Here is a 21,328-nt window from a genome sequence, read left to right on the forward strand (position 1 = left end):
GAGATTAATTGATCATAACCATTTGTATTATGTGATAAGTCTAGTCATTTAGCCATGGGAAAGTCTTGTGCTGATTTTGTGGCATACTATTTTTCAAGTGATAAAGTACTTATTTTATTTAGGGATGGGTATATAACGAATATCGGATTTAAAGGAGGGATTCTAGGAGGGTAATTGTGTAGTCCATGATGGTGGTTTTTAATCTTTGTGAGGAATTCTTAGTCCTTTTAGGGCAATTTAGATATTGCCCTGGGGGGATTTTTAAAATTTAGTGCGTACAGTGCGGGGAAAAAAGTATTTTTCTTTATCGTACATCACGGGACACAGCCGCATAGCCATTACATGTGGGTTATAGTCTACCTTCAGGTGATGGACACTGGTGTAATCAATTAAACAGGAAGTTCCCTCCCTATATAACCCCTCCCCTACTGGGAGTACCTCAGTTTTTTCATCAGTGTCTAAGGTGTTGGTCACGAGTTAACATGTGCTCTTAGGAGCTCCACCGGAGGGATCCATGCTGGATGTAAAAGGCCTCCATAAATCCGGATCCGTCCAAGGTGCTTCATTGCCAAAGTGGACGGTACCCGGGCCTCGGTACGAAGAACGAGGTTTAGCCTATAATGCCTCTCTGCGGAGGGCTGGATCCTGGGTTCCAGAACTTTGTGCTGCCAGGGTGCTATATAGGTCCAGGGGTGTGGTGGGGGAAGATTGGGCCTCTTGCTTGGCAATACCCTGCAGCGTGAAAATGTAAGATAAGGACCTATGGGACTTGGTCCGACAGTAGGTCTTCTTTAGGGGACTATGGGTCTCGCTTAATATTATGCTTCTATGCATGGGCAATGTAAACCACAATGTCTTCTGAGACGGGATGGCTCAGGGCACCCATATACCTCCCCTAGCCGGCATTTAGCCTGGGCCACTATGTCTGTTCAGACAGGATGGCTGTAGTCTAATGGGGGAAGAGGGCGCTAGTAAAAAATACCTCTAATGGGGTGTTGAAAACGTGATCCCAACTGGTATATGTGGGATATGTGTATATGGTACACTCTAATGTCTAAACAATTATAACAAAAAATCTCGATTTGACCATATGCAATCACTGTGCTAATATAGCACACACACTGGTGACCTCAGTGAAAGTCCAAAAAAACACTATCCAAATAGTGCGTCTTATTGCGGTACTCAAAACCATATGCAAAATTAAATAAAACAGTCCATGTGTGCTTATTGACAAATCCAAACGATCATTGGAGCATGCAAAAACGGATCTTGAGTGTTGCTACAGCCACCACCATTAATACATTTGCACCCAAAGTGATCTTGCTAAAAGGGAGGCTTACCAAAGGCAGTGGACCCCTTTCATATGAATTGGGTCAGATAAGCTGAACAGGTGTTGGTGCCTGCACACTGATGATAACGTGCAGACTGCAGATTCAATGCCAGTGATGATCATCCAAAAACATTAACAGAGAAAAAAGCTATAGTGCATTACCGTTTATTTTAAAATCACATAACATAAAAAGCTGATTGGCCCCTTACTTGGAGAGTGCCTGCCCGGCACTAGGACTGCATGCGTCTAACAGGACCCTCAGCTGTGTGGGTTGCTGTGTAAAGAGGCGCGTTGTTCAATTGCAGCGGCGTGCGGGATCAGCTGGTGTGCTGAGAAAGTGCCAGACTAGCCTCCGACAATTGTTTCGTGGGTTACCACGTCATCAGGGGGGCGTGTCTGACCGCTGGGGATTCTGGTTTATGTAGGCAAGAGGGAGTCAATCTGGACAAGGGGTGGGCGTATCCTAATGACGCATGCACTCCTACTGGCGTGCAATAGGCTTCCCTTACAATTGCTCAAAAAACGTTACACCATACTAACGCACATCAAAGGAATTACAAACATAAAAATACTTTAAAAAATGGTATCACAGACTCGGTATTCAACTAGCCTGATTGCTAATTACATACATAGTATGATAATGCCTTGCTATATTGCCAGCTGTAGCACCTTGCTGTGATACTAGCTAAAAAGCTGCATAATTAAGTTTTAATAGGGAACATCTACCATATTAATTAATAAAATCTCTACATCTTTACATCTGACCAATGTTAAATGTAAATGTGTTATGTAGTTGCACATAAATTTATAATTGGGGGGGGGGGGGGGAAAGGATTATTTTTTTTCCCTTTTTTTTCTTTCTTCCCTTTTCCTTCCTTTGAGGATAATACTGCCATCTTGTGGATTGAAGATAAATTGTTTCAAAAGCATTAAACCAATAATTGCATCTATTATATGTGTAAATTCTCCACCTAATGTGAAAACGCATGTACTATAGGTTGCCTTATTGGAAATGGAGTTTAAAAATTGAACCATTGTGGGAATTGTATATGAATTGGACCTGAGGTAGATAGGTCATGAAAAATACTATTAGAAAGAAAATTGACAATAGGACCATCACTCATTGGCTAAAAAACAATTAAGGTCCAATTCGATATTCAACCCCATGGGGTGCATAGTTTGCATTCTGTGTATCCACATGGTTTCGTTTTGGGATACGCTCCGGGTCATGTGTGTTCCCCTCCAATGTTTGGACACCTTATCGATACCGTAAAAGGTACACAGAGAGGGGTCACTGTTGTGATGACTGGTAAAATGCCTTGATACACTATGATTAGGGAATTCGTTGCGAATATTGGCTAAATGCTCATTCGTGTTCGCAATTTGCGTGTCGTTCTCCCCACATATTGTAGCGGACAAGGACATTCCACCACATACGTTACATGGTCTGAGTCACATGTTATCAGAGGTTTAATTTTAAAGTTTTCCCCTGTTACATGTGATTTGAATTGTGTATGTTTCCTTGGAGCACTGGCTTTCCGTGTTGTTTTACAAGCCTTACATCTGGTGCAGTGATGGAACCCCGGTATGTCAAGAAATGTGAGTGGTCTTTTAGGTGGATCGGGCACATTGCCTGCCACTTTGTTTCTCAAACCTGGGGCTCTCCGATAAACAAATTGTGGGGTTTCAGAGATGCTACCTTGGAGATCTGGATCTTTTAGCAGGATGGGCCAGTATTTTTTGTATATGTTTTCGACTTGTTTGTACTGTTTGTTGAACCCAGAAATGAGTGCCACCTCTGTGTTCTTTCTTTTTTTCTTTAGTTTGCAGGAGAGACTGTCTATCAATCTGGGAAACTTGTTTTTGAACTTTTATTAATGTTTTCTTATTGTAGCCTTTTTCTATAAGTTTGGCTGTAAGTTGTTCTCCTTGTGTTTGATAGTCTTGATTGGTGGTACAGTTCCTCTTAAGTCTCATATATTGGCCTTTTGGGATGGCTCCTAGCCATCGTGGGTGGTGGCAGCTTGTTGTTGGTACGAAACCATTGCGATCTGTTGGTTTAAAATAAGTGAGGGTTTCGAGACTGTTTCCCCTTTTCTTGATGGTTAGGTCAAGATAATTGATTGACGAATCGCTTATGTCAGCTGCAAATTTGAGCCTGTACATGTTTTGGTTCATATAGATGATGTATTGGCGTAGACTTGTCTCAGAGCCCTCCCAAAAGATGACCACGTCATCTATATACCTTTTATATAATTTTAGTGCCTGGTGTCTCTGGTGGAAAATGTTCTCATATTCCCATTTGTTCAGGACAATATTAGCTACGCTAGGTGCATAGCGGGCACCCATGGCTACTCCACCCACTTGGGTATAGTAATGTTCATTAGCCCAGAAATAGTTATTCATCATGGCTAGCTCTAAACCTAGTAAAATGTAGTTGATTTGTTCTGGTTTGAGTTTCCCATCTTTGTTTAAGGCCCATCTGAGTGCTTCAATGGCATCTTGATGTTGGATATTTGTATAAAGAGACTCAATGTCTACTGTAGCCATAATGGTCACTTCTTGGATTTCTACCTTTTGGATGTCCACTATCAGATCTCTGCTGTCTTTAAGATACGAGGGGCTCATTCGTACTAGTGGTTTTAGGAAAGTATCTAAATACTCTCCTAGTCGGGAGAATAACGACCCGATCCCACTAATAATGGGTCTCCCGGGAGGTTTCTCTTGGTTCTTGTGAATTTTTGGTACAGTATACAATACTGGTACTCGAGGTGCTTCAGGAACCAGATACTTTGCTTCTTGTGCTGTAAGTATTTCTTGGTTAAGTCCTATGTTAACCCAAGCGGAGAGTTCCTCCCTAAGTCTTGGGGTTGGATCTCCTTTCATGCATTTATATGTTTTCGTATCCTCCAATTGTGATTGCATCTCACTGTAGTAATATTGACGATCGAGGATGACCAGTCCTCCCCCTTATCTGCAGGTCTTACCACAATTTGTTTGTTTTTTTCCAGGGATTTTATACCTTCTTTGAAATTCACACTTCTGCTTGCTGGAATGGGTAATTCCCTGATTTCATCTTGCACCATCTTGCGGAACACTTCAATATGATGGTTTTTTCCTTTTTGGGGATTAAACACTGATTTCTCAGTCCACTGTGTACATATGGTTTCGGAGATTTCTCCATTTCTACTAAATTTAGGTTTGCAAAATGCTTTTTGATATTGAGCTTACGAATATGTTTTTCAACGTCGATAAACGGCTCAATTTTGTCTAATTCTTTACTAGGGGCGAACTTAAGGCCTTTCTGTAACACCTCCAGTTCTTGTTCTGTAAGGTCTACCCCAGCCAAGTTATATATTCCCTCATTTAGTAGTTTCTTCTCCTTTTTCTTTCTCCCTCTTCCACGTCGGCCTCTTTTTCTAATTCTTCCTTGGTAGGTTGGGGCGATCTCTGTGGGATGCGATATGTATCCTTCCCCCCTCTCCCCTCCCCCCCCCTGGTGGGTAGTATGGTTGGGACCTGGTCTTCCTCTAAAATGGCCCCTTGGTCCTCCTCTCGGGGGCCTGGGTGGATAGGGATATCTATAGGGATCATAATAATATGGATCTGGTCCCCTATGTTCCAGTGGAGCATAGTGATTATAGGTGTCCACTGGGTACTGATAAGGGTACTGTCCCGGGTTGGAATAAACGGGAGGTTTCGTTGGGCCCCCTTGCGATTTAGGGCCTTGTTTAGCTGTTTTTTTCTTCACAGGTTCTTTGGTTGGAGTGCTTGATGCCTGTGTTGTTTTTGGTATAGACACCACTACAGAAGGGAGTGTGGATTCACTTGCTAATGTAGATTCTGGAGATGTGCTAGGGCTCATGGTGGTTTGCCACTTGTATACTTTATTATTTTCATAGTCTTTTATGTCTCTCTGAAATTTCTTCAATTTTTTATTCTTTTTTTTTATCCATAAAGATTTTATTGAAAGCAAACCGGTATGGACAATTATACAAATATAACCGTAATATCAACAGATAATACAAGTCCTCACAAGAGGATACACAACAAAATGTATACATGAGGGAAGAAAAGCATGAATTAAGCATGGAAGACAGGTATCATAAGACAGATACATACACCGTGTAAGTCATCTTAACCATACATGTCTCGCAAGGGAGATGCGTAGCAGTTTATTCACTGGTTATTACGTAAGATGCCCCTTATGTCCTTCTAGAGATAACCGCCTACCCAGATCCCCTGACTACTTTTACGAAGTCCCATATTCACCCTTTGGATCCTCTTTGTACAAGTGGGATGGGTGAGGGGCCGACCCGGGATACCCCGTCCACCCCCAACACCCAGCCTCGATATACATGTTAAAGAGAACAGAAAGAGAGATAAGGAGAAAAGAGTGGGAAGAAAGAGAGAGAGAAAGAGAGGGAGAGAGAGAAGAAGGAAAAAAAAAAAAAAAAAAAAAACAAGGGATGGGGGGGGGGGGGGCTATTCAACACAGGGGAGGAGGGGGGGGGAGGGTGGAGGAGGTAAGTGGGAAGGCCCCTTACCCCCGCCGTCCACATCACAATAAAAAGCGGCACATAGTAATAGTGTCATAAACCAGACTTCATTCAGCCGTTTCCTTCAGGATCTTATTTAGCCTGTATTCTGTATAAGGGCTTGGTACTCTGCTGAGTTTCGAAATTCAAACCACTCGTTCCAGACAGAAGTGAAGCTAGAAATTCTATCATGTGCAGTACTTATCAGCTCCTCCACCGCTGCAATACGGTCGATGCGTGCCATCCATTCCTTGACAGTGGGAGGCTCTGTGGCTCTCCAGTGAACAGGAACACATAGTCTGGCCGCATTAATCATATGAATCGCTACAGAGTTGCGATACCGCTGTTTGGCAATTTTCGAAAGATGAAGAAGATACTGTGCTGATGAAAACTCCAGGGGGAGCGTAGAGACCGTTGTCGTCACGTCATGCACCGTTTGCCAATACGGCTGGATCAGAGGACATTCCCACCAAATGTGAAGGAAGGTGCCCAGGGCCTTTCCACACCTCCAGCACCTATCCGGTACGGAGGGGGAAAACTTGTGTACTACATCTGGTGTCCTATACCACCGCGCCCTAATCTTGTATCCATTTTCTTGAATGTTCACACACAGTGAGCCTTTAAAGATACACCAATTGATCTTCTCCCAATCTTTCATCCCAACTGTTCTACCCAGCCGGGTTTCCCAGGAGGTTTGTTCCGCCTGCATAGACACAAAGGGTGCCCTATACATAGATGCGTATAGCATCGAAATCACATGCCTCTGAGGCGACTTACTAGAGCAAAGTGACTCAAGTACCGTGGGCGATTTCGTAAAACTGTCCCTGATCTTTGGATCATCCAAAAAGTGTCTCAGCTGGAAATAAGCAAACATAGGAAATTTCTTTGTCCGGGACATTTTCTCAAGTTCTTTCAAAGACAGGAACCTATCCCCTGAAAAGAAATGTTTGGCCAGCATATCCACATGTGGTCATTCAGCCATCGGGTAGCTATCATCTTGTCCCGGAATAAAGTCCGGGTTACCCCTAAGAGGGGTCATTCTACAGTCAGTCTTTGATACCTCATATTTATCACAAGCCTTCGTAAATGCCGATAAGGTTGCTCCAACTGTTGGATGAGACAGGACGTCAGATGTCCAATGCCTCTTAGAGATCCAAGGCATTTTCTCGAGTTGGGCTCCCGCGACCTGATTCTCCAACCGTACCCAGTCTTTGCACCGCGTGTGTATTCGCCAGTCCACTATACATGTTAGGTGTGTAGCCCAGTAGTACCTTTGCAAGTCAGGGAGACCGATACCTCCCTCCAGTTTGGGCAACACCAGTTTCGCCCAGCTAATTCTGGGAGCTTTGGATCCCCATAGGAACTTCCTGCATATTCTCTTGTAGGTTGTAAAGAAGAGAGGTGGGAGCGCAATCGGGATCGTCTGCAGTTTATAAAGCATACGGGGAAGTACCGTCATTTTCAAGATGGCAGCTCGCCCGAACCAGGAGATTATGGGAGAGTCCCATTGTAATATATCTTGTTGTATGGCCTTCAGTTCGGGCATAAAGTTCTTTTCATACAGATCCGAAAGCTTACCTGGGAGCCGAATGCCCAGATAAGTGATATCATCAGATTTCCAGCGGAAAGGGAAATTCTCCTGGCAGCGGAGAACTAGCGATGGAGGTAAAGAGACATTTAGAGCAAACGACTTGGAATAGTTGATTTTTAAGTGCGAGATGTATCGGAACTGTTCAAACACTTCCAGTAAGTTAGGTAAGGATATCAGGGGGGAGGAAAGGAAAAGCAAGATGTCATCGGCAAAAGCCGCCAGCTTGTATTCTTTTTGGAGAATTTTAACTCCTGTTATATCAGGATGGGCCCGAATACAGCGCAGTAGGGGTTCCAGCGTGAGGATATACAGTATAGGAGAGAGGAGGCATCCCTGTCTGGTGCCGTTGTGGATGAAGAAGGCCTCTGACAAGTGACCATTAACCCGGACCCTGGCTCGTGGAGTTGCGTAAAGCGCTCCGACAAGGGCCCTCAATCTGGTCCCAAGACCCAGTGCTTCCAGGACGGAGTGCATGTAGTCCCAGGCCACTCGGTCAAAGGCCTTCTCTGCATCCAACGACAAAAAGAACCCTTCATTTTTTGTGGAGGTAAGCCAATGATGTAAATTAATGGCCTTGATGGTGTTGTCCCTAGCCTCCCTGCCAGGGACAAAGCCCACCTGATCTAGACCAACCCACGCCGGCACATAGAAGGCCAACCGCGTCGCTAAAATTTTTGAGAAGATTTTTACGTCAACATTTAAGAGCGAAATCGGCCTATAGTTCGCCACATCTGTGGGATCCTTGCCCTCTTTAGGTATTACTGCGATATATGCTTCCAGCAAAGTGTTAGAAGTATGCGATGAGCCCGCCAAGGAATTGAAGGCCTTAAGGAAGCCCGGTGCTAGAAGGTCAGAGAAGCATTTATAATATTGTGCCGTTAGGCCGTCTGGGCTCTTGCCCGGTTTGGTGGCCTTCAGGGCTTCCACCCATTCTTCAGATGTCAACGGCGATTCCAAGGATTGTTGATCTTCTACGGATAATGCCCGAGGACAATATTTACATAAAAAGTCTTTAATCAGAAATTCCCTTGTGGTTGATGGACCCACACCCTTCTCCTTTGTCCCAATGTTATACAATGTGCTATAGTACTCTCTGAATTGACAAACAATGTCTTCTGTCTTAGTATGGATCGTACCTCGGTTATCTCGTATATGGTGAATAGTGGAGGCAAGGACACGCTTTTGCGTGAACCTTGCTAATAGCCTACCTGGCTTGTTTCCTTGTTCGTAAAACAGTTTCTGTGATAGCATCATGCGTTTGCGTGCCTTTTTGTATAGTTCCTCTCGTAAGAGTGACCTTGTCTCCGCTAGTTCTGCCGCTGCCTCCACAGCCCTGGAGCCTTTGTGTTGCGCTTCTAACTTAGCTATTTTTTCTGAAAGCTCCTGGATAAGGGCTACATACTCCCTTTTCCTCCTCGCTGCTATAGATAGTAGATGTCCTCTCACAACACATTTATGCGCCTCCCATTGAGTCATGGGGGACACATCAGGTGTATCATTATGTAGGAAGTACTCTCCAATTGCCTGCTTAAGAGTGGCCACATCTGCGATGTCCGTAAGTAGGGAGGCGTCTAGCCTCCAGACCTTTGTGAAGGGCTCTCTGCGGGAATCGTAGGGTTAAGGTCACCGGATGGTGATCTGATAAGACTAAATTTTCTATCGTTGCGTCATGTAGGTATGCGAGATCCTTTTGGGAAAGAAAAATGTAGTCCAACCTTGAATATCGTTGGTGTGGGGACGAGAAAAACGTGTAATCCCTTCCTCTGGGATTCAATGTGCGCCACGTATCATGGAGAGCCAAAGAGGCCAATCCTAGCTTCGCTCGCCGCAAAGCTGAGAAGGGGAGGGATGAATGGCCTGTGGATGTATCGAGAGTCGGGTCTAAAGCCATGTTAAAATCCCCTCCGAGAATCAGGAGACCCGATTTGAAAGCGGTAAGTTTCGTAAGCGTGTCCTTCAGAAAAGTTACCTGTTTGGAGTTAGGGCAATACACGTTAGCAAATGTCATAGGCTTATCCTTCCAAAACCCCTTAAGAAAAATGAATCTGCCCTCTGGATCCACCATCTGGTCAGTGAGGCGGAATGCAAGTGACTTCGCAAACAAGATCGCCACCCCTTTCGTTTTAGACTCGGCACAAGTCGCATGAAAGACTTCAGAGTATCTTTTGTTAGTAAGACGCTGTATGTTCGATTTGAAATGTGTCTCTTGAAAAAAGACGACATGAGCCTTTTGTCTATGTGCTTCTGCGAGAAAACTTGAACGTTTCTCCGGAATATTAAGGCCCTTGGCATTAACTGAGAGAACCTTGAGCGATAAAGGAGCTGTAGACTGCATTATGGAAGCCATGGGCGTTGAACAGATAAATTAGCACCTACAAATCAAGGCAGTAGACAGAGAGGGTAAGAGGTAGGTAGGGTATACCTAGTCAACACAAACAGAAAAAAAAAAAAAAAAAGGAAGGGGGGGGGGGGGGGGGAGAGGGAAGGTGAGAAGATGATTTAGAAAGCAGAAGAAATGGGCAGCGCTCCCCGAAAGCGAGGGAGACAGATTATCTGTATCCTATGTGAGATAATATAGAAACGGAGCCCTGGTGCGTCCACCCAGAGAAGAAAGAAAGAGAAAGCGACAGAAAAGAAGGAAAGAAACAAAAAAAACCCTAGTAGGGGGTAGAAGAGATCAAACCGGAGGTAGCCTAAGTCCAGCTGAACTACCTATAAGAAGTAAAGGGTAACCCAAAAAGAGAAGACCCGATCCTATACCAGAAGGAACAAGAGGGGTCCAGCCCCACTTGAGGTGGGGATGTGAACCTGTACCCGAACTGTCCGAACAGTCTCACCGTCCAGACCTCCCAGACCCAAGTAAAATTGTGCCTTAACCAAGAAACCCTCACGCTAACACCAAGGTAGGAGGGATGCATCATGAGAACACCCATCTCAAAGAGTGATGGGTCCCCCATGACCCCCCCCCCCCCATTGCCCATGTGGCCCGCTAAACCCGTCTTAAGAGGAATGTTTGAACTCACAGTCCTCTGTTAATCAAAAAAATAAAACAAAAAACACACAAAAAAAGAAAAAAAAAAAAAATTTAATGGAAACCTAGCCTAACTTTAAACATGTCACCTGATTGCGTTTTAACCCTTCCCCTGAGAAAGTGACCGTTGTATTGAAGTCTTGAACGTCAGTTTCAGCTTCAACGTGCCTCCCAATGAAGGAGCCTAGTCAGTCTCTGGGACTCGCATAAAGTGAACAACCCACAACAGCAGAAAATCAATCCACTATATAACATATCATTGAAAGCAACCTTGTTTTGTATTAGCTTCTATACTTAGCCCCCGTAGAGGCGTATCCACATACATGGATCCCCATTAATATGTTTACAGCTAAATGGCCCCGTAGGACCCTATAAGTCTAAATAGTCTGCAGACGCATGGTAGCACTCCAGGGACCTCTCCTGAGACCTCCCAACTCCGCAAAGGCGGAGCCCGAGCGGTCACAGCAGGCGCCCCCCTCAGCACCAATAATAATGAAATAATGAAAACACAATACAGTAAACGTAAACTGATCTTATCAGCATCCACTCCTATCTCCACTTATCGTAAGCAAAAACATGTAGGCCCCATTAGCATAGTCAGGACACAGTCACCATATAAGGGGGGGGGAGGAGGAGGAGGAGGGGTTAGATGGGGGGGAACGAAGGGGGGGAGGTGTGGGTGATGGAGAGCAAGAAGCGAAAGGGGATAGGGGAGGAGGGGGGGAGGTGGCGGGGAAGTATAAGGGGAAGGGGGAGGGGAACCCAGCAAACTCCCATATGAGTTATCAAATACTGCAGTATGGCATCTATGTACAATAATATACCCCAAGCAACCCATGCACTTGTGATGGAATTGTGTAGTGGTCATCCAGGCGTAGAAAAGTTCTTCACAGGGACATAATGATGATGATGCTAGAGAGGAGAGAGAGAGAAAAAAAAAAGAAAAAACAAACACACACATGACATGTCTCCTGGAAGTTTTTGTCCCGTGTATCCAAATAGAACCATATTGCAGCACATGGGGGCCCTGAGCACGGAAGGTGGTAGCTTACCTCCCTGTTACTGGGCTTAACTACTCCTGAAGGAAGGGAGAATCATCTTGGCAGCCAGTCTGTACCCCAAGGCTCAGGGTGAGTTCAACATATTTTCCCCAAAAATTCCGCCTGTCAGCATCGGCGGCTGCCCAAGCCATACTATCAGGTTAATAAAGTCAGGAGAAAGCCGGAGTTCAATAGGAGGCAGATCTGGGGTGACCATGTGTTCAGTTAGTAATCAGCAATGCCCCGGTGCGTACAGGGGGGGGGGGGGGGGGGGGAGTATAGGTAAAAAAAAAAAAATCAGCTCACCACAGTTCACAAAGTGTTCCATAAGGTGTTCCTACTTCTCCGTCCGTCGCCGCACTGAAGATGGCGACGCCCGTGGGCTCTCCTCCGTCTCCATGTCCCCTCGGGCTCTAGGTGGAGAAGCATCAGAAGATCTGCGTCTTCTCTGTCTGTTTCTTTGCGATCTCGGGGTGTCATCCATCCTGGTGGGAATCCAGGGTTCAGGTTGGAAGAACGTGCTGTACCAGTCAGGAACGTTGGCCACAGGGATGCCCAATGCGTCACAGAACTGTTGTAGATCCGCGGGTGTTCTCAGCGAGACCGTTCTGTTCCCAGCTGTGGCTTGAAGGCAGAATGGAAACTTCCATTTATAGACAATGTGCCTGTCATGTAACAGTTGCAGTAAGGGGCGCAGGTCTCTCCTATGTTGCAATGTGATCGCCGACAAGTCTTGGTACAGTTGTATGCGAGCCCCTTCATATTCCAAGTTAGCCTGATTACGTGCTAGGCGCAGTATGTCCTCTTTTTGAACAAAGTTCACCAGGCAGCATACTACGTCCCTGGGTGGATCTGTGTCTCTGCCCTTGGGTCGAAGTGCCCTGTGACACCTCTCCATCTCCACTGGGGCATCAGGCGGCCTCCCTAGCAAGGTATTGAATATAGCCCATACCGCTTGTTGTACACGTTGGGGTCCCTCTACCGATTCCGGGATCCCCCGGACACGCAGGTTCCGCCTGCGTCCCCTATTGTCCAAGTCCTCAAGGTGTCTGTGCATGTCCATGAGGTGTTGAGCATGGGAGTTGGAGGCCCTCTGCACTTGCTGTATGGCTGCCCCATGTGTCATGGCGGCTGACTCCACGTGTTCCACCCGCGTTGCGATCGTTCTAATTTCCCCTTTCAGGTCAGCGATCGCTGCAAACATGGCATTTTTAATGTCCGAGGCCACCTGCTGCAGGTCAGCCATGCATAAAGGGCGCGGGGCGTGTGGGGGAGCCATACCTTGTGGTAGTCCCGAAGCGGTGGCAGAGGAGGCCGGGGTTAGCTCCAAACTCAAGTCCGCGGCTTGAGATGCGGCCTGCGTGTCCGGCGGGATCGTGCGGACCATCGCCGGGATGGTCTTGCTAAGCTGCGTGGAGGGATCCATCTGCGAGCGGGTCGTTGCCTGGTTCCTACCTGCCATCGTGGCAGTTGAGAACCGAGGGATTCAGCTAATTATTAGCTCGTCTGAGGGTCTGGACAGCGGAGCTCTCCCACTATGCTGCCATCTCGCTCCGGTGCCAGGCCACGCCCCACCAATTTTTTATTCTTAATTTCCAGGATGGCTGTAGTACCCATATATCTCCCCTTGAAGGGGCTGGTACATAAAAAAAAAAAAAAGAATGCCCTTAATCCTATGCAAAGGATTGTCTTCCATGAGTAGCTGTAAGTCTTATCTGTTTTTCCACTACTAAGGGCAGTAAAAGACATGCCTGATGTTTCGCTTACCATGCTTTCCAAAGACTGAAGCTTAAGTGTTAGCTAGTCTATTGTGCGTCCCACTTCCTCAGCTTCAGGCTCTACCATGTCGCACGTGCTCACCGGCTCAGTGCAGTCGCAGAGAGGGCTCTTCAAAAAAGCCCAGACGTCAGAGCTCTGTATAGCTAGGGGGACACAAACGTAAGCACCTTGTGTGAGTTGGATACAGATTTATCTAAGACGCCTACTCCGCATCTAGCTGTGCAGATTAGCAGGCATTGTTGCTGCCAGACTAAGTTCAGCTGTTGATGCACCTGGGTTAAGTTCCTCTGCTTTTAGCTTAGGACTTTTGTCTTCCCATTGAATAAGGTCAGGGGTAGGAATATAAAAAGGAATCGCCACCTGAACCTGGTGGCACCCTTATTCTCCCCTGTAGAGACTTAAACAGCTCACAGATTGAGCCATCAGACCTGTCGGCAATGCAGCCTCCCCCAACATTGCAGCCACTCTGCATGTGTTTTGTTTTTTTGCATCGCATTTGTTGTTCTACAAGAGGTTAACTGCTATGTTCGCAGCATCCTCACAAGAAGCGGGAAAAAAAAAAAACAGGGTGTGCCCCCTTTTCCTGCTTTAATCCTTAAACAAAGGGATTAGAAGAGCTGGGGATGAAGGTTCACTGTCAGAGGACAGGAGCTGCAGCCTAACGAGGAGAAGCTATCAAAAGCCCTACAGGTTCTGATTGCACCTGCAGTCTTTTCAGAGATTCATGCTGCATATATCTTCCCTCTGCCTACTCAGCCAAAGCCTCTATCTTCTCCTTAGAGGGTAAAAAGAGGTTTTCCTATAGGTGGCTAGTAAGACCTCCATATGGTCCTCAGCCTGGTGTCGGCTTCAGGCTAACCAAATGCACATCTGAGGGATGCACAGTTGCTGGTACACATTGCTAACTTTTCTTAAAGCGGTGGTTCACCCTGCAGAACAACATTGTAGCATACAATTCGGCATTGTAGCGCGAGCTACAGTATGCCGGTCTTAATTTTTTTATCGCCGTACTCACAGCGTAATCGTACATCGTAGATTCCGTCTGCCGCGGGGAATGGGCGTTCCTTTCAAGAGGGAGGGTGATTGACGGCCGGCTCTGGCGCGTCACGCTCCCCGAAGACAGCCGGAGTAGGTCTCGGCTCTTCACGGCGCCTGCGCACAGACTATGCGCAGGCGCCGTGAAGAGCCAAGCCTATTTCGGCTATTTCCGGAGAAGCGTGACGCGCCAGAGCCGGCCGTCAATCACCTTCCGTCTGGATTGGAACGCCCATTCCCCGTGGGCAGACGGAATCTACGATGTACGATTACGCTGTAAGTACGGCGATAAAAAAATTAAGACCGGCATACTGTAGCTCGCGCTACAATGCCGAATTTTAGGCTAGAAGAAAAAAAAATATTTTATTTTATTTTTTATAGGGTGAACCCCCGCTTTAATTGAGGAAACGCACATCTACAGAGGATAACTTCCTCTTTACCAGTCCGCATGTTGCATAAGATACATGAGTTTGGAATGCATGTGGGATAAAAACAAGTAACAGAGCATGTTTTATTGTGGATCGCATAAGGATACATGTTTCTGTCTGTATGGTGTTGCATGTTAGAGTTGCATAGAAATGCTTGAGTGCATAAAGATTCTAGCTACCTGATCACTCAATTCCTGGATTACCCAAGGATATTTGGTCACACAGAGAGACTTGTTTCCACAGAAAGGCCTAAAATCGCATAAAGACGTTTGTATGCATAAAAATGCTGGATCACACATGGTTACCTGATCACCCAAATCCTTGATTACCCAAGGATGTTTGGTCACACAGAAGAGGCTTGTTTCCACAGAAATGCCTAAAATCGCATAAAGTTGCTTGGATGCAAAAAAGATGCTGGATCACACATGGTTGTTGCGCTACTATCATAGCATCAAAGCCATGGTTGACCAATGTGCATAGTGAATGGAATGCATAAAAAAAAAGATGAAAATATAAATACAAATAAAAAAGTCTCTGTGTGACAGATAACCACAAGTGTTGTAAAGCAGTAGGTGCAATAAGTCCTATCGCAAAGCAGCTGATTTTATACTCTTCATAAACACTTGTTCCTATGGCGATATCAGCAGGCAGGTAATTTAAATCCAAAAAGATATAGGATGGCCGCTTACCAGAACATTGTACCCTCAAGGGGTTATTGGGCACTCAGAGGGCTCAGAGGGTTCATGTTGCACATTGTTGCATAACACGTTTATAGCGCATGCTTGCTTGCAAGATGCTTGTTCCAGAGCACACATGCTATATGCATGTTTTGCTTAAAACATATTTATATGAATTCATGCTTCCATGAACACATGCTGCCATGTACACACACTTCCATTGAGGCATATGGCTTTAACACTTGCCACATACACATATGGGGAGCCAGTTGCATATGTGTCCATCACCTGAAGGTAGACTCTATAACCCACATGTAATGGCTATGCGGCTCTGTGTCCCGTGATGTACTCCAAGAAAAGGATTTTACAGGTAAGCTGTTATAAAAATCCTGTTGCTTCCCTGCTGATTTTGTTTGCTTGCCCACTGACCAATGATCGATCTATAATTGTAATGGTATGTATTTTAACAGTGAGAGCCAGAATAACAAAAATATCCAGAAAAACGCATTTCAAAAAAGTTATACATTTGCATCTCAATGAGTGAAATTGGTAATTGATCCCCTATCAATCGGCAAGATTTCTGGCCCCCCGGTGTCCTCTATACAGGTAACAAGCTGAGATTAGGAGCACTCTCTTAAAGGGAGTGCTCCTAATCTCAGCTTGTTACCTTTTATAAAAGACACCTGTCCACAGAAGCAATCCATCAATCAGATTCCAATCTCTCCACCTTGGCAAAGACCAAAGAACTGTCCAAGGATGTCGGTGGACAAGATTGTAGACCTACACAAGGCTGGAATGGCCTACAAGACCATCGCCAAGCAGTTTGGTGAGAGGGTGACAACAGTTGGTGCAATTATTTGCAAATGGAAGAAACGCAAAATAACTGTCAATCTCCTTTGGTTTGGGGCTTCATGCAAGATCTCCCCTCATGGTTTCAATGATCATGAGAACGGTGAGGAATCGGCCCAGAACTACATGGAAGAAACTTGTCAATGATCTAAAGGTAGCTGGGACCATATTCACCCAAGAAAACAATTGGTAACGCACTACTCTGTGAAGGACTGAAATCCTGCAGCGCCTGCAAGGTCTCCCTGTTTAAGAAGGCACATGTACAGGCCCATCTGAAGTTTGCTAATGAACACCTGACTGATTCAGTCGAGAACTGGGATTTGTGATCAGATGAGACCAAAAGCTAGCTATTTGGCATCAACTCAACTTGCTGTGTTTTGGAGGAATGCTGCCTATGACCCCCAAGAACACCATCCTTATTGTCAAACATGGAGGTGGAAACATTATGCTTTGGGGGTGTTTTTCTGCCAAGGGGATAGGACAGCTTTACAGCATCAAGGACGATGGATGGGGCCATATACCGTCACATCTTGGGTGGAAACTCCTTCCCTCAGTCAGGGCATTGAAAATGGGTTATGGATGGGTATTCCAGCATGACAATGATTCAAAACACATTGCCAAGGCAACAAAGGAGTTGCTCAAGAAAAAGCACATTAAAGGGGTTGTAAAGGTTTGTCTTTTATTTTCTAAATAGGTTCCTTTTAAGCTAGTGCATTGTTGGTTCACTTACCTTTATCCTTTGATTTCCCTTCTAAAGGTTTTTTTTCTTTGAATTTCTCACTTCCTCCTGTTTCTCCTCAGTAAGCTTTCCACCATCATCCGAGCGGTGGAAAGTCATTTAGAACAGCTTACTGAACACCTTACTGAGGAGGAACAGAAATTTAGACAAAGAAAACAAAACATTTAGAAGGGAAATTGAAGGAAAAGGTAAGTGAACCAACAATGCACTAGCTTAAAGTGACCTATTTAGAAAATAAACAAACCTTTACAACCCCTTTAAGGTCCTGGGGGTGGCCTAGCAGGTCTCCAGACCTTAATCTCAGAAAATATGTGGAGGGAGCTTATTTCACTCATTGAAATGCAAATCAATTTATAACTTTTGAAATGTGTTTTTATGAATTTTTTTTTTGTTCTGTCTTTCACTGTTTAAAATAAACCTACCATGAAAATGTATAGACTGATCATTTTTGTCAGCGGGCAAATGTATAAAAACAGGCGAACAAATACTTTTCTCTTCTTTCATTCATTGACGGACACAGCACTTTCAATCTTGACCTTAGGGTATATCGCCACCTTCAGGAGAGGACTAGGCAGAACATGTAAAAACAGCAAAACTGCACAGTACCACCCAGGGGCCGGTCCTACTGGCTATAACCCCTCACACTGCATTCAGCAGCTCAGTTTTTTTTCTGCCTAGTGTAGAAGGACCTGGCTCTGGGTGGGGACCATTGGTCCTGGTGATTTCTTTTTTTCCTGCTGATTTCTATGATCAACTATCAACAGCTGGGCTGTGTGACAGGCTGGATAATGTAGATCCTGGTAGTCTCCCCAGCCCGGCCATCGAGCCTGAGCAGGCCTTGGCTACACGCTGGGTCAGGCACAACATGCCCTGTCATCCAGGGGTGGCCGGTGAGCTATATGCGCCGGCCCACACATATGACCGGGCTACTGCTGTCCATGTCAGTGTGCCATGGCCGACGGCCACCTCGTACCGCTTGGGTGATGGGTCTGTCCGTGGAATGCATCCACCAATCCCCACAGGAAGGGTAAGTATGGTTCCACCTGTCCCGGCAGGATGGAACAGCTAGGCATTCCTTGGGGGTCTCTCACTCTCCCTTTCTTCTCTCCCTGTCCTTTTCCCTCCTCCCCGAGCTTGGGCTGCTGTGACTGGTCGGGGGTCCCCGGGGGGGGGGGGGGGGGGGGCCGCGCTGGGGGTTAGTGGTCCTTCCCTGTTTTCTTGACATAGTGGGGTGTTCAAGTGTACTGCAGGTCAGCGTGGCTGTGGCCATTTTGGTGTTCAGCTTGTTTTACCTCTAGCACTGGGACTGTTCGTCTGGAACGGTGCAAATTACACAGAACACCTCGTGACTGACACAGGGGAGGACAGCAGTACCTGGGTCAGGGTGGTGAGTACTGCTGGGGCGCCCCTCAGTCTGTGGCAGCTAGGAGGGTGGATTTTTGGCTTACCTTGACCCCTATCGGCTGTCAGTCGAGTGTGGGTCAGCATGGCGTCAGAAGCAGGCGCTCTTTCCCCAGACATCCCTGTGTTGGCAACCGGTTCCCCTGCGGTGCCTATGGATGCTGTGTCGGCGGTCCTGGAGTCTTTTGTTGCCAGGGTGGAAGCTGCTTGCGGGTACAGGGGGGGGGGTTAAAAATGCCCCTTACTGTCTTCTGGGGAAAGCTCTGATTTGGACTCAGGCCTTGCTGTGGCACACGGCCCCTGTTCTGACGTTTCAGAGGATGCGGACCACCACCATTCGGTGAGGATGACTCAGTGTCCAGGTCAGGCGTAGGAAAGGGCGCTTGTAGGAGCACTTATCACAGTGGTGCGGGATACCCTAAAGATGGAGAATACGGCGGGGGCATCTACAGAGGTGTCGGTCCCTTTTGGGTCCCACAAGCCAGCCCGCACAGCTAAGGTGTTTCCCTACCTAACTTACTTTGATAAGTTTATTTACAAAGAATGGGAACGGCCGTAGTGGGCCTTTTCGGGCCCAAAATGCATGGCAGTACAGTACCCCTTTGAGGAGAGTTTCCTGAAGAAATGGACATCGCCCCCGATTCTGAACCCCCCCCCCCCCGGTCTCCAGATTAAATAAGGTAACCACGATTCCGGTGGAGGGGACCCAGTCTTTTAAGGACCCTGCCGATAGGAGTGCCAAGGCAGTCGCCCGATCCATGTTTACGGTGGTGGGGTCAGCAATGCGGGCAGTATTTGCCACGGCCCTGGTGTCAAACGCTTACTGAACGGGCTAAATTGTTGCACTGAAAGTTGGAAAAGAAACAGGCTTCCCCGGTCTGCGTGGAACTGGCAGACCAGTTGGTGCATGGTCTTAAGTATGTCTGCGATGCAGCCTTGTATACGGCTCCTTTGCTTTCTTGAGCTTTAATATTTGCTGTGGTGCTCTGTTGCCTGATTTGGCTAAAATGCTGGTCTGCTGATCAGGCATCTAAGGCGGCTCTGGCAGATTTGCCCTTCCAGGGGGAGAGGCTATTTGGAGCCTCGCTGGTTGACATTAAGAATGTTAGTGGGGGTGAGATCGCTGCTCCCACAATACAGAAAAGGTAAGGAGCCACGCCATAGGCCAGGGCCCTCCTTTTCCGCTCAGAAGTGCAGGTAAGCGTTTCCTGGCCTACATGGTGCTCACTGAGGGACAGAAGCGTCCCTGGTTTTGCAAGCCAAACAAGCTTGCGAGCAAATCTATGAATGCATGAAGGTTTGCCCCCGCACCGACTCTCGGGTGGGGGGTTGCCTTCGGGAGTTTGCAGCTTGGTGGACCACACTCCTTTCTGACCAGTGGGTTTGCGAAGTGGTGTCATCGGGATACAAGAGAGTGAGTTTCTTGAACGCCAAACAGGTTTTTTCCCTCCAACCTTCATCTTCTTCCTGTTTGGGGCAGTACAAGACCTGCTGAGGCACGGGTGATAGTACCTGTGCCGTCGCCAGAAAGGTTTCAGAGATTCTACTAACATCTGTATTCCCAAAGAAGGATGGGGTTCGTCCGATCCTGGATCTCAAAGCCCTCAACTGCTTTGTAAAGGTACAATGGTTCAGGATGGAATCGGTTTGCTCTCTGGTCGCTGCACTCCATCCGGGGGGATTTCTGGCGTCCTTGGACATCAAGGACGCATACTTGCATGTCCCCATATGCGTCAGGCATCAAAAGTTTCTGCGATTTGCGGTCGGGGATGAGCACTAACAATTTGTAGCTCTCCCCTTTTGGCCTGGCATTGGCTCCAAGAGTTTTCACCAAGGTGCTCGCCACGATTCTGGCTTTGCTGAGGCAACGAGGGATCGTGATCGTGGGATACCTGGGGACGACCTCCTCCTGAGGGCAGCTTCCGCCTCAGAATTAGGGGAGGATGTGTCGATCGCCAGTCAAACTCTTCGGGAGCTTGGTTGGGTACTGAACCTCCAGAAGTCAGTGCCGACTCAATGCCTGGAGTACCTGGACTTGATTCTGGACTCCTCAGAGGCAAGAATTTTTCTCCCTTCAGACAAGCTGCAGACTTTTCAGGCTGCGGTGAAGCTGTTGGTGGTCGTCACTGCGCTTTTGCATGCAAGTCCTGGGTCTCATGATGGCCACTTTCGAGGCGGTACCGCATGCTCAATTCCACACTCGAGTCTTGCAAAAGGAGATTCTGTCCAAATGGGACAAGTCTCTGTTGTCTCTGGATTGTCAGATTAGGGTGAGCACCTAGTCAGGGAATCCCTGGTTTGGTGGCTGATGTCTCCGGCCCTTCAATCTGGGAGGTCGTTCCTTCCTTTTTATTGGACGGTGATCACGACTGATGCCAGCCTGACCGGTTGGGGAGGGAGTTTGGGGCATACAGTCGGCACAGGGTTGTTGGACGCAGGAAGAATTCCGCCTGCCGATTTAATGTGCTGGAACTTCGGGCGATCAGGCAGTGCCTCTCCATGTGGTCACGGAGGCTGCAGGGAAGCCCAATCAGGATCCAGTCGGACAACGCCACAGCGGTGGTGTATGTTAACCATCAAGGAGGAATGAGGAGCTTGGCTGTAGCTTTGGGGGTTGCTCACATCCTGCGATGGGCAGAGCGATGCGTGCCAGCTATCGGCCATGTACATTCCGGGCGTACAAAACTGGCAAGCGGACTACCCAAGTCGTCAGATGCTGAACCAAGGGGAATGGTCGCTACATCCGGATGTATTAAGACCCCTTTGCCTGAGATCGGGCACGCCAGACGTGGATCTCCTGGCGTCTCGACTCAATCGGAAGGTATTGAGGTTTGTGGCCAGGTTCAAAGATCCCTGGGCGGATGTGGCAGATGCTTTGGTAGCTCCATGG

At 47.0% G+C, this 21,328-nt stretch overlaps 1 protein-coding gene across 5 annotated transcripts in view; it reads left to right on the plus strand.

Moving 5' to 3' along the window:
• The window catches only part of ECT2 (epithelial cell transforming 2), a 107,044-nt gene that overhangs the window by 43,100 nt on the left and 42,616 nt on the right, over positions 1–21,328 (plus strand). The gene's annotated exons all lie outside the window — the stretch shown is intronic.

The sequence above is a fragment of the Rana temporaria genome, chromosome 4 (assembly GCF_905171775.1).
Source record: "Rana temporaria chromosome 4, aRanTem1.1, whole genome shotgun sequence".
NCBI lineage: Eukaryota > Metazoa > Chordata > Amphibia > Anura > Ranidae > Rana > Rana temporaria.